General features: G+C 38.2%; 1 non-coding gene across 1 annotated transcript; it reads right to left on the bottom strand.

Moving 5' to 3' along the window:
• Positions 1–224: 224 nt before the first annotated feature.
• Positions 225–332, bottom strand: LOC112761488 (small nucleolar RNA R71). Its single transcript, XR_003181882.1, has one exon. It is a non-coding gene; the product is annotated as a small nucleolar RNA R71 (small nucleolar RNA).
• Between the last annotated feature and the right edge of the window lie 9,605 nt (positions 333–9,937).

Genomic DNA, 9,937 nt, shown 5'->3' with positions numbered 1-9,937 from the left:
CATCAGAAGATTCTTTTCAGTTCTTAACTGAATTCTTGCAGATCTGTGATACTGTTAAGACCAATGGGGTTGACTCCGAGGTCTACAGGCTTATGCTTTTCCCGTTTGCTGTAAGAGACAGAGCTAGAATATGGTTGGACTCTCAACCTAAAAATAGCCTGAACTCTTGGGATAAGCTGGTCACGGCTTTCTTAGCCAAGTTCTTTCCTCCTCAAAAGCTTAGCAAGCTTAGAGTGGATGTTCAAACCTTCAAACAGAAAGAACGTGAATCCCTCTATGAAGCTTGGGAGAGATACAAGCAACTGACCAAAAAGTGTCCTTCTGACATGCTTTCAGAATGGACCATCCTGGATATATTCTATGATGGTCTATCTGAACTATCTAAGATGTCATTGGACCATTCTGCAGGTGGATCCATTCACCTAAAGAAAATGCCTGCAGAAGCTCAGGAACTCATTGATATGGTTACAAATAACCAGTTCATGTACACTTCTGAAAGGAATCCTGTGAGTAATGGGACGCCTCAGAGGAAGGGAGTTCTTGAAATTGATACTCCGAATGCCATATTGGCTCAGAATAAAATATTGACTCAGCAAGTCAATATAATTTCTCAGAGTCTGAATGGATTGCAAGCTGCATCCAACAGTACTCAAGAGGCATCTTCTGAAGAAGAAGCTTATGATCCTGAGAACCCTGCAGTAGCAGAGGTGAATTACATGGGTGAACCCTATGGAAATACCTATAATCCTTTATGGAGAAATCATCCAAATTTCTCATGGAAGGATCGACAAAAGCCTCAACAAGGCTTTAATAATGGTGGAAGAAACAGGTTTAGCAATAGCAAGCCTTTTCCACCATCCACTCAGCAACAGACAGAGAATTCTGAGCAGAATCCATCTAGCTTAGCAAATATAGTCTCTGATCTATTTAAGGCCACTTTAAGTTTCATGAATGAAACAAGGTCCTCCATTAGAAATTTGGAGGCACAAGTGGGCCAGCTGAGTAAAAGAGTCACTGAAACCCCTCCTAGTACTCTCCCAAGCAATACAGAAGAGAATTCAAAAAGAGAGTGCAAGGCCATTACCTTACCTGGTGTGGCCAAACCCAAAGAGGAGGAGGAGGACGTGAATCCTAGTGAGGAAGACCTCTTGGAACGTTCAGTGACCAATAAGGAGTTTCCCTTTGAGGAACCAAAGGAATCTGAGGCTCATCTAGAGACCATAGAGATTCCATTGAACCTCCTTTTACCATTCATGAGCTCTAATGACTATTCATCTTCTAAAGAAGATGAAGACATTGCTGAAGAGCAAGTTGCTCAATATTTAAGAGCAATCATGAAGCTGAATGCCAAATTATTTGGTAATGAGACTTGGGAGGATGAACCTCCATTGCTCATCAAGGAACTAAATACCTTGGTTCAGCAAACTCTACCTTAAAAGAAACAGTATCCTGGTAAATTCCTAATTCCCTGTAACATAGGCACCATGACCTTTGAGAAGGCTCTGTGTGACCTGGGGTCAGGAATAAACTTAATGCCACTCTCTGTAATGGAGAAACTTGGGATCTTTGAGGTGCAAGCTGCCAGAATCTCATTAGAGATGGCAGACAACTCAAGAAAACAGGCTTATGGACAAGTAGAGGACGTGTTAGTAAAGGTTGAAGGCCTTTACATCCCTGCTGATTTCATAATCCTAGACACTAGGAAGGATGAGGATGAATCCATCATCCTTGGAAGACCTTTCCTAGCCACAGCAAAAGCTATAATTGATGTGGACAGAGGAGAGTTGGTCCTTCAACTGAATGAGGACAACCTTGTGTTTAAAACTCAAGGATCTCCTTCTGTAACCATGGAGAGTAAGCATGAAAAGCTTCTCTCACTACAGAGTCAACCAAAGCCCCCACAGTCAAACTCTAAGTTTGGTGTTGAACCCCCACATTCAAACTCTAAGTTTGGTGTTGGAAGGTTCCAACAATGCTCTGAATATCTGTGAGGCTCCATGAGAGCTCACTGTCAAGCTATTGACATTAAAGAAGCGCTTGTTGGGAGGCAACCCAATGTTATTTAATTATATCTATTTTATTTTATTATTATTTTATTTTTTTTAGGTTGATGATCATGTAAAGTCACAAAAACTACTGAAAAATCAAAAACAGAATGAAAATAGCTTTAAAAATAGCTCACACTGGAGGAAGAACTTACTGGCGTTTAAACGCCAGTAAGAAGCATCAAACTGGCATTTAACGCCAGAAAGAAGCATCAAGCTGGCGTTAAACGCCAGAAACAAGCACCAGACTGGCGTTTAACGCCAGAACAGAGCATGGAAGTGGCGTTAAACGCCATAAACAGGCTACATTTGGGCGTTTAACGCCAAAAACAAGCAGCAAGCTGGCGTTTAACGCCAGACATGCATGCTAAGGGCATTTTACACGCCTAATTGGAGCAGGGATGTTAAGTCCTTGACCCCACTGGATCTATGGATCCCACAGGATCCCCACAGGATCTGTGGACCCAATAGGATCTCCACCTACCCTACCTCTTCTTCTCTCCTCTTCACACCTTTTCATAACACTCTTCCCCAAAATAACCTCCACCAATCACCTCCATCACTCCTCCAAAATCATCATACAACCCACCTACACCCACCCACTCAAATTCAAACCATCACTCCTTCCTTTTCACACATCATAACCACCTAAACCCCCCTTGGCCGAACCACTCACACCTCTCCATCTCATCTATTTTCTTCTTCTTCTACTCCCTCTTCTCTTCTTTTGCTCGAGGACGAGCAAACTTTCTAAGTTTGGTGTGGTAAAAGCGTTGCTTTTTGTTTTTCCATAACCATTTATGACACCTAAGGCCAGAGAAACCTCTAGAAAGAGGAAAGGGAAGGCAAAAGCTTCCACCTCTGAGTCATGGGAGATGGAGAGATTCATCTCAAAAGCTCATCACTAAGAAAAGGATGGAGCAAACAAGAGATCATGGACCTCAACAAGAGCATGAGGAAATTCCTCACCATGAAATCCCTGAGATACCTCAGGGGATGCACTTTCCTCCACAAAACTATTGGGAGAAAATCAACACCTCCCTAAGAGAATTAAGTTCCAACATGGGACAACTAAGGGTGGAACACCAAGAGTACTCCATCATTCTCCATGAGATTAGAGAAGATCAAAGAGCTATGAGGGAGGAGCAACAAAGACATGGAAGAGACATAGAGGAGCTCAAGAGCACCATTGGTTCTTCAAGAAGAGGAAGATGCCACCCTCACTAAGGTGGACCCGTTCCTTAATCTCCTTGTTCTTATTTTCCTGTTTTTCATTTACTATGCTTTGTGTTTATGTTTGTGTCTTATTACATGATCATTAGTATTTAAGTGTCTATGCCTTAAAGTTATGAATGTCCTATGAATCCATCACCTCTCTTAAAGAAAAAATGTTTTAATTACAAAAGAACAAGAAGTACATGATTTTGAATTCATCCTTGAAACTAGTTTAATTATTTTGATGTGGTGACAATACTTTCTGTTCTCTGAATGAATGCTTGAACAGTGCATATGTCTTTTGAAATTGTTGTTTATGAATGTTAAATATGTTGGCTCTTGAAAGACTGATGAAAAAGGAGACATGTTATTTGATAATCTAAAAAATCATAAAAATGATTCTTGAAGCAAGAAAAAGCAGTGAATACAAAAGCTTGCAAAAAAAAAAAAGAAAAAAAAATGGCGAAAAAAAAGAAAAAGAAAAAACAAGCAGAAAAAGCTAATAACCCTTAAAACCAAAAGGCAAGGGTAAAAAGGATCCAAGGCTTTGAGCATTAATGGATAGGAGGGCCTAAAGGAATAAAATTCCGGTCTAAGCGGCTAAACCAAGCTGTCCCTAACCATGTGCTTGTGGCGTGAAGGTGTCAAGTGAAAACTTGAGACTGAGCGGTTAAAGTTGAGGTCTAAAGCAAAAAGAAGAGTGTGCTTAAGAACCCTGGACACCTCTAATTGGGGACTCTAGCAAAGCTGAGTCACAATCTGAAAAGGTTCACCCAGTTATGTGTCTGTGGCATTTATGTATCCGGTGGTAATACTGGAAAACAAAGTGCTTAGGGCCACGGCCAAGACTCATAAAGTAGCTGTGTTCAAGAATCAACATACTGAACTAGGAGAATCAATAACACTATCTGAATTCTAAGTTCCTATAGATGCCAATCATTCTGAACTTCAAGGGATAAAGTGAGATGCCAAAACTATTCAAGAGGCAAAAAGCTACTAGTCCCGCTCATCTGATTGGAGCTAAGTTTCATTGATATTTTGGAATTTATAGTATATTCTCTTCTTTTTATCCTATTTGATTTTCAGTTACTTGGGGACAAGCAACAATTTAAGTTTGGTGTTGTGATGAGCGGATAATTTATACGCTTTTTGGCATTGTTTTTACATAGTTTTCAGTATGATTTAGTTAGTTTTTAGTATATTTTTATTAGTTTTTAAATAAAATTTACATTTCTGGACTTTACTATAAGTTTGTGTGTTTTTCTGTGATTTCAGGTAATATCTGGCTGAAATTGAGGGACTTGAGCAAAAATCAGATTCAGAGGTTGAAGAAGGACTGCAGATGCTGTTGGATTCTGACCTCCTTGTACTCAAAGTGGATTTTCTGGAGCTACAATAGTCCAAATGGCGCGCTCTCAATTGTGTTGGAAAGTAGACATCCAGGGCTTTCCATCAATATATAATAGTCCATACTTTTCCTGAGTTTAGATGACGCAAACTGGCGTTCAACGCTAGCTTTCTGCCCTATTCTGGAGTTAAACGCCAGAAACAGGTTGCAAAGCAGAGTTAAACGCCAGAAATAGGTTACAAACTGGCGTTTAACTCCAAAGAAGACCTCTACACGTGAAAGCTTCAATCCTCAGTCCAAGCACACACCAAGTGGGCCTGGGAGTGGATTTCTGCATCATTTACTTATTTCTGTAACCCTAGTAACTAGTTTAGTATAAATAGAATTTTTTAGTATTATTTTTTACATCTTTTTGGATCATTTTTACATCTCTGGACGTTTAGTTCTTAGATCATGGAGGCTGGCCATTCGGCTATGCCTGGACCTTGTTCTTATGTATTTTCAATGGTAGAGTTTCTACACACCATAGATTAAGGTGTGGAGCTCTGCTGTTCCTCATGAATTAATGCAAAGTACTATTGTTTTTCTATTCAACTCAAGCCTATTTCTTCTCTAAGATATTCATTCGCACACAAGAACATGATGAATGTGATGATTATGTGACGCTCATCACTATTCTCACCTATGAACGCGTGCCTGACAACCACTTCTGTTCTACATGCAAACAAGCTTGAATGTGTATCTCTTAGCCTTCTGATCTACGATCAGAGTCTTCGTGGTATAGGCTAGAATTATTGGCGGCCATTCTTGAGATCCGGAAAGTCTAAACCTTGTTTGTGGTATTCCGAGTAGGATCTGGGAAGGGATGGCTGTGACGAGCTTCAAACTCGCGAGTACTGGGCGTAGTGACAGACGCAAAAGGATTACAGAATATTATTCCAGTATGATCGAGAACCGACAGATGATTAGTCGTGTAGTGACAGCGCATTTCAGACCATTTTCACTGAGAGGACGAGATGTAGCCATTGACAACGGTGATGCCCTACATAAAGCTTGCCATGGAAAGGAGTAGGAATGATTGGATGAAGACAGCAGGAAAGCAGAGGTTCAGGAGGAACAAAAGCATCTCTATACGCTTATCTGAAATTCTCACCAATGAATTACATAAGTATTTCTATCCTGTTTTATATTTTAATTATATTTTAATTATCAATTCACCATAACCATTTGAATCTGCCTGACTGAGATTTGCAAGGTGACCATAGCTTGCTTCAAGCCGACAATCTCCGTGGGATTGACCCTTACTCACGTAAGGTTTATTACTTGGTCGACCCAGTGCACTTGCTGGTTAGTTGTGCGAAGTTGTGACAAAGAACTAAAATTATGAACATGCGTATAAAGTTTTTGACGCCGTTACCAAGGAATGAACGATCACAATTTTGCATACCATGCGGCCAATAAAAATGCTCAGATAAGACATCTAAAGTCTTATGCACACCAAAATGACCCATCAAACCCCACTATGTGATTCCAGAACAAGTAACTCCCTAATCGAACAAGTAGGTACACAAATCCTATCACCCCGGAAAAGAAAACCATCATTCTTATAGAATTTGTTATGTTCATCATGCTCACATGCATCATATATAGAGGCAAAATCAGAATCAGTTGCATACAATTTCTTTATACACTCAAAACCTAACAACTTACAAGTAAGGGTAGTGATTAAGGAATACCTTCTAGATAATGCATCAACAACCACATTCTCTTTACCTTGCTTATAGGCAATTACATATGGAGAGGATTCAAGCAATTCTATCCACTTAGCATGTCTTTTGTTCAACTTCCCTTGGTCCTTCAAGTGGTTTAGGGATTCATAGTCAGTGTTCACCACAAATTTCTTAGGTAGCAAATAATATTACCACACTTCTAAAACTCTTAATAAGGCATACAGCTCCTTATCATAAGTTGAGTAGTTAAGGCAAGCTCCATTCAACTTCTCACTGAAATAGGTGATTTCTCACTTTTCCTGCATCAAAACAGCACATATACCAATCCTGGAAGCATCACATTCTATTTTAAAAGTCTTAGAAAAATTCGATAAAATAAGAATGTGTGTAGAACACTACAAATCTAACAATGTGTTAAAAGCAAATTCTTGTTCTCGATCCCATTTAAAGCCTACATGTTTTTTGATGATTTCAGTTAAAGGTACAACAATAATGAAAAAATCTTTAACATACCTCCTATAAAAACTCGCAAGACCATGAAAACTTTTAATATTAGAGATACTCTGAAGTGTGGGTCATTCCTTAATAGCCTTCATCCTCTCTTCATCTACCTCAATCTCCTCAGAACTTATCATAAAACCTAGGAACACTACTTTACTTAAACAAAATGAGCATTTCTGGAGATTAGTATATAATTTTTTCTTTCTAAGTATCTCTAAAACAGACTGAATATGCAAAACATGATCATTAAGACATTTACTGTAAATAAGGATATTATCAAAATAAACAACTACAATTTTTTCTAAAAATTCTCTCAAAACATGATTCATTAATCTCATGAATCTAATGCATTAGTGAATGCAAATGGCATAACTAACTACTTATACAATCCATATTTGGTTTTGAAACCTATTTTCCATTCATTGCCAGCACTCTCAAAACATGATTCATTAATCTTATGAATGTAATAGGTGCATTAGTCAATGCAAATGGCATAACTAACTACTCATACAATCCATATTTGGTTTTGAAACCTGTTTTTCATTCATTGCCAGCACGACTCGTGCTTTTTTGGGTTTTAAAAGTATGGGAACAGAACAAGGGCTCATGCTTTCTCTCACAAAAACCTTAGCCAAAAGGTCCTCGACTTGTCATTGCAGTTCCTTTGTCTCCTCAGGATTGGTCCAGTAAGCTAGCCAGTTTGGAATGCTTGTACCAGAGACAAAGTCAATTTGATGCTCAATACCTCGTAACGGAGGTAAACCTGGTGGCATCTCCTCTGGAAAGACATCTCCAAATTCATGCAAAAGTAAAATAAAGATACTAGGTAGTTCATAGTTAGTTTCAATATTAGATAATAAAGTATCTCTAAATTTCACTAACACTAATGCTCTTTTTCCTAAATTAACACTCTTGAATTTTTTTTCTTTTTCATAAAAACATATCTTGTGACCATTCTTACTATCTTTTGAGCCCATAGACTTTTCTCCCTTACAACTCTCTTTCTCACTCAGACCTTGACTCTTTTTCTCATTCTTTTCTTCTCTCAAAATTTCTTCTCTTTACCCCCTTATTTTTCAAATAGCTCACATACTAAAGACTCTTTTGCGGATTCGTGTATTCACAATTTCTCCAACTACACCTCTTTTTAGGGGATAAAGGTGTAAGAAAAATCTTTTTTCCCAGGTAACTAAAGGAATATCAGTTTGTGAAATCATTATGAGACACCTTCCTATCATACTGCCATAGATACCCTAAAAGTAGATGACAAGCCTGCATGGGTACCACATCACATAGTACTTCATCACTGTATCATTCCCCTTGATGACCATCTTCCTTTTCTTTGGACACTTGAAAGCATAATGACCCAATTCACGGTACATAAAGAAAGTAATTTCTCGATGCTATGTAGGAGGTGTAGATATGGAGTTTTTCTTTCTGTGTTGGTCTGTAAGTTTCTCCTTGGATTTTTCAATCTTGGAGCCATTCTTTTTCTCGAAATTAATACCTCTAGAATCCCACCTTGAAGTAGTGTTATAAGAATTTTGTATCCCCTTTTCTCTTTATTGTTTTTTTACCTTTATAGCTAGATTCACTAAGTCCTCCATTAGCACAAATGGGTGAAGTTCAACAGCATTTACTATGTGTAAGAACCCGCGTTTTCACGTAAAACCATTTTAATAAAATAATTTTAGTGCCCAGAATAGATTCAAAATTTATAAGTTTTAATTTGAAAATAAAAATGTGAAATTTGATTTCAGTGAATTTTTCTGAGTTGGAAAATGTATTTCTTTCAAAAAGTTTTTGTAAAAATACGTACTGGCGCTTAAGCCGGCAGTACTGGCTCTAGACTGTCCAGTACCACGTATTTTGGAAAATAATATTTAGAAAATTGATTTTTTATTTTGAAAGGACAAAAATAATTTAGAATAAAAAACCGGACACTAATCTTAAAGGTTTTGGCCCAAAGTGGGCCAAACGGACCAAAAATGCTAACAGGTTGGATCGGGCCCAAGGCCCAATATATATATAAGTGGGTTTAATGAGCAACTCAGCTCATTTTCACCCTCCAAAGAGTGAGAGCCGCGGTTTTGGAGAGAAGAGAGGAGAAGAGGGATGACACTATTCACATCCACCTTCCGGAAGCCATAACTTGAGCTACGGAGCTCCGATTGACGAGCCATTTGCAGCCACGTGAAACTCTTGACGAGCTCTTCCTTTCTATCTAAAGAAATATGGTAAGATCTCTCTCTTCGCGCTCCAGTTTTGTGCCCTAGGTTCTGTTCGTTTTTGGGTTTAGTTTTTAAGTAGATTTTGTGGTTTTGCTTGTTTAGGTGATCTCTAGTATTGGGTAATTGATGGATTTTACCCCTAACCTCGTTGGATAAGGTAAGGTTCCACTAAACCCTTGTGTTTAGTTGTTTTATGTATCTTAGGTTTTGATTTTGATGATATATGTGTTGTTAGTGTGAGCCTTGGTGTTTGTTGGTGTTGGTTGAGGCTTTGGATCAAGTTTGGTGGCTTCTTTTTGATGTTTAGTGCGTTTGGGAATCGACCAAGGTATAGTTTCGGTTTTCTTTATGTAATATGTAATGTTAATGGACACTTAGGCTAGTCGACTCTAAGACAGGATTGAATGTTGTTGGTGTATGAATATTTATATGTGAATTGATGATAATTGTGGGTTGTATTGGATTATTGTGGTTGAGGATGATTATTGGGAGTTGTGGTATTAATGAGTATTGATGATTAGTGTTGTTGATGAGGTTGTTGGTATTTAAGGATTGATGATGAATAATGATGTTGTTGGTATTTAATGATTATAAAGGTTGATGAGGAATATTGATGTTGTTGGTGCTAATTATAAATTGTGATGTTGGTTGATGTTGGTGAGTGTGTATGTTTAGTACAGTAATATGAGTGTGGATAATGATTGATAATGTTGAGGTTAAGTGATGAGGATTTGAAGTAGTTGTTGATGTTTGATGTTGGTTAAAGATTATTTATGATGGTTTTGGATGTTGATGAGTAAGGAATTTGGTGGTATTGAGTAGTGTAATTGGGATTATAGATGGTTGGGTTGGAAAAGAAAGGGTATG

The sequence above is a fragment of the Arachis hypogaea genome, chromosome 16 (assembly GCF_003086295.3).
Source record: "Arachis hypogaea cultivar Tifrunner chromosome 16, arahy.Tifrunner.gnm2.J5K5, whole genome shotgun sequence".
Classification (NCBI taxonomy): Eukaryota; Viridiplantae; Streptophyta; class Magnoliopsida; order Fabales; family Fabaceae; genus Arachis; species Arachis hypogaea.
This window is presented reverse-complemented; position numbering and strand designations above follow the sequence as displayed.